Source organism: Belonocnema kinseyi, chromosome 9 (assembly GCF_010883055.1).
Source record: "Belonocnema kinseyi isolate 2016_QV_RU_SX_M_011 chromosome 9, B_treatae_v1, whole genome shotgun sequence".
NCBI classification, from domain to species: domain Eukaryota; kingdom Metazoa; phylum Arthropoda; class Insecta; order Hymenoptera; family Cynipidae; genus Belonocnema; species Belonocnema kinseyi.
The window spans coordinates 25,465,393-25,470,095 of NC_046665.1; positions in this window are offsets into that span (position 1 = coordinate 25,465,393).

Genomic DNA, 4,703 nt, shown 5'->3' on the forward strand with positions numbered 1-4,703 from the left:
GTGAAGAGGCCACTATCAGCATCAGCGGATGAGTCACCACTTTGTATAAAACCCGACTGGCCTCCTGGCTCGGGAGCATTCTCTTATACGCGCTTGACGCGGCGGCTCTGTTCAATTCTACACTCATTAATAAAACTCGCTCCAAATTACCCCCAAACCTGTTATCCTTTCCCTGGAGTAATAACGCCCTTTTTTTAAAAACTCAAAGTATCATATATCCAGATCACAGGAGGCAGAAAAAACGTTCGTATTTTGCCATTTTTATACTTATCAATTTTATGTTAGGTGGCCACTCTATACGCACTGTCCAAAAATTTGAGTCCATTAATTACAAAACTTTGGATTTTATAAGCATTTTCTTAGCTCGGTGGCAACGTAGCATAAAATATTTCGTAGCTACCCCAGGGGTAGATGGCGGCCTGGAAGGGATAACCCACATATCGAGCGTCCTTTACTTTCATATTAATTTAAGAATAACTTATTTCACTTATCGTTGGAATCATTTTATATCAGAAACTCGTACATAAACAAAAAATTTAATGACATCAGGTTTTCGACATAACTTCAAAAAGTGTTCAAAAACACCCAAAAATGAAAATTAATGCTGGCCTGGGTACCGGACCATGTATATTATGTTTTTTGGGTCGCTGAAACCGTATACGAAGTTTATTTTACCCAATGACGTCAGGGTTTCGACATAAACTCAAAAAGCCTTATTATCATGAGAGCTATCTTGTAGGTGTACAAATGACAGGTAGATTCAATTTTGGACACAGGCGAAACACTGCTGTAGATATAAATGTAGCTTTTATGCGAAAAAATATCAAACACGTCTCGAAATTATGAGGTTCAATATACTATGTGTAACAATTGAATTGAGATTTGATTATAAAATCATCCAGGTTATGCCGGGTTATGTCGGTATGGGGTGAAACGGACATTGAAATCGGCTTCAGCGACCCAAAAAATGTATAATGTACATGGCTCGGAACTCAGGCCAGCAGTACCTTTCATTTTTGGGTGTCTGTGAAGACTTTTTCAGGTTATGTAGAAAACTTGGCATAATGGTGTAAAATGAACTTCGGATTCGGTTTCAGCGACCCAAAAAACATAATGAACATGGTCTCACCCCCATATCAAAAAACTTTTTTTTGGGTGGCTGTGTAATTGTTTATACGCAGCTGAAAATGTGAAACGCGATACCGATAAAACAGATCCTTGTGTACGTCCAAGTACCAATAAGTTACAATTTAAAACAGCCGCATGGCAACCAAATGCACTTTTTACTTTTAGAGCCTCGGAATAGTATAAAAAAATCCAGAGCTTCCAGAAGAGTCAATGAGGCTGACCTCCTTTTGGCCGCTAGGTATACCCGGGGTTACCAGGTGGATGCCAGCCATTCAATTGATAATATGTAATATTAAAAATAGATTTAGCCAAAGTTATCCTACTTTTGAGGAATTAATGTATTCAATTTTTATGAGTAAAGTGACTCCTGAAAGTATATATCATTCGAATCAGAATTTCAAGAAACATGCAAATCCGTTGAATGTCAGAGAAGTATTTTTAGCAGATTTTTTGGGAACTTCAAAATTTCGTTCATTCTATTGGTGGCTAAAGATAAAATTCAGAAATGAAGCTACGAAGGTTACGTTCTCGATAGCCAAGGGCCATACTTTTATGACAACCGCAATAATGATGCTGCTCTACTACAACATCCATTCGTAAGAGACGCTGACAGAATGCACAGACGGTTTTAAGAAGACGATGCTGCTTATGTCATCCTTCAATGGCTGAATATTGACTTAAGTAATACCCACATCTTGCCTTCATTGGCTATATATTAATTTCCTGTGCATATCTTGTCTTTATTTCCTTAATATTAGCAACAAATTATAGGGTCACCTTGAATGAGCTTTAAAAATGAATGGCGCATTAACCCTCTGTTTACTCAAAAACGGTCTATTTTTGAACTTTGTCACCATTCACACTTTTGATCGAACCGATGGGAATTACGATTTTATAAAGTTTAGTTAAAATCGACTGGGAGCCATTTTATGTACATTTCGTTATAGAGTCCTTTTGAATCCGAAGTTTTAACTGTCTAGAAATGGCTAGAAAATAGTACGGAAGGAAGTACCAATCATATACTGCTAGGGTTCGATTACTTGGTTTTACATTAAGGTTCTAGGTCGGTAATGTAGAGACCTACATTTCTACTGACGTTGTATGACCTCTGACTGTTTTATCTACTTTGGGTAATGCAGGCTTCTACCTTAACGACTGATAGTAATACAGATTAATGCGTTACGGCAGACAATAATGCAGGATTCTACCTTACCAGCTGACAGTGCCTGACCTCTAACTATTTAGCCAACTGATAACAACTGACAAACTGATGGTAACTGACTGGTGAATTTGAGCTGAATATACTATCGAGCGCGAAGGACGATATAAATACATTATCGAGAGCGAAGAACGAGATAAATCAATTATCGAGCGCGAAGCAAGAGAACGAACAGTCGAGCGCCCTAGACGCGCTCAAACTTGCTAGGCGTGGTCGCAGAGCGCAAGGATAATGTGCCTGCGCAGCGGGAAGATTTTTAAATTCTCATCAGAGAAGGTATTATATACGAAAAACAGGTTTTTACCCATTTATCTGTCTGTCTGTCTCTCCGTGAACACGCTAACTTTTGAAAAAATAATTCTATTAGGTTGGCATTTGGCACACTCTTTTAGTGTCCTGAACTAAAGAAACAGTTCTTTAGCCACTCATTTTGGACAAAAAGTCAAAAAGTGACCGCATATTTCATATTTTTCACACCACTTTTTCCTAAAATTAAAAAAAAATTTGTACAGATATTTATAGTGTTCAAAAAGTCGAACAATTTAAGTTGATGACTTTTTTTATAAAACCAAAAATACCAGAGTTATAACATTTACAAAATTCCAAAAAACCCACGAAAATGGCCATTTTGAGCGTACGGGGCGTCGGAGTGGGGAATTATATATAAAGGACATCACATTTTCTGCCCTATCGAGGTGCTGCCCTCATCGTACTACGAAGTCGAATTCTTGTTTTGTCATTCGTCGTAAAATATGACGGTAAAGCAGTAGAAAAATTTTTTGAGGTTAGAAAATTTTGACATGTATGTATCGCTGAATTTTTTCAGATCTGAAGCAAAGATATTTATCTTTGTCTGAAGCTTGACCCAGGTTTTCGGTAAGGCCTTTTTTTAATTATAAAAAAAAATGTTCTCGAAAAGTCATATTTTTAATTTTAAAAAAAGTGTTATAGAAAGACATTTCAAGATAAACAAGTGCTGAAAGCATTTTTCTTTGACAATTTTTTTTTTATTTGAAATAATCAAATATTTATACCAAAGAAACAACTTTTTTAATGTTTGAAGTATTTAAACATTATTATTTAAATTTAAAATAATAATTAAAACAAAATATATTTCTGGATAAGATATTTTGGTTGAAAATGTATATAGTACTTTTTAAATCACAAAAGTTCTTCTGAAAAATCGAAATGTCAATTAAAAACACGTGTTTTTATATATTATTTTGTTGGTAAAATTTTTTGTATAATTTTAATTTTAAATTCAAACAATAATTTTTAACACTTTAAATATTAAACAAAAATTAATTTGATAACAATATTTTATTATCGTAGTTTTAATAAATAATTAATATTGATTAGGAAACAATTTTATTTGGGGAGTCTTATTATTTGTGAATTTTCAAATTCGTTAATATTATAAACTGTTCAGGAATTTTATGAGTTTTGGAATTGTATTTTTTGGGACAGAGAGTTTTACCGAGTCGGAAATTTTATTTTTCGGGATATTTCAGCCGTCCCCATAGAATTACAGAAAATTTGCTCTAATTATAATTTCGGCGCTCGATCTTGTTGATTTTTTCCTACAGTATTATCAAAAAGAAATGTGTATGGAAATTTTTGATATCACAATGTTAAAGATAAGCTCAATTAAAAATTTTAAAATTCGCAGTACATCCAATTTTTATTCCTGGGTCTTGGCCATTTTTTTCTAATCCATTTCAGTGACTGGTAAACAGGGGTGATTTTCTCTTAGAAAATAAGTGATTAAAATTTGAAAAAACTGGGTATGCTTTTTTGACATCTAGGTATGCAAAAAAGGTAAACTGCAGAAAATTTAAAAACTAATTTAAGAACCTTTTATACTTTTTTAAGATAACAATACAATTTACATAACACTAATTGTAAAATTTGCAAATTTTTAGGCCTTCAGTTTAGGAACTTTAATTTTAACGTTAAAATTGCTTCATTTTCAGAATACAGCCTTATTGTTTGAATTTTTCGAAATTGTTAAAAGGCAAAAAAGTTTGAATTAAAAATGTTTAAATGCGAAAATACACCATTTTCCATGTGCATTTGCAATCCAGCGAGTCACTTTCTTTCGCTTCTTTTGAAAGTCGATCCTTTGCTTTCAGTTTTCTTTTTAAACTATACCTTGAATTCAACGCATTTCAAATTAAATTTTTGCAGCTGCATTTAGGTTGAATTATACAAAGGTTTTTTGTTTTATATATAAATTAATTAAAACATTTTATTGGGTTTTCACGACTGTAATTTATAACTCTAAAATGGAATAATTATAGCCCAAATATGAAAAGTATAGACTAATTTTATATTTAAAGAGATTTTATCACATATA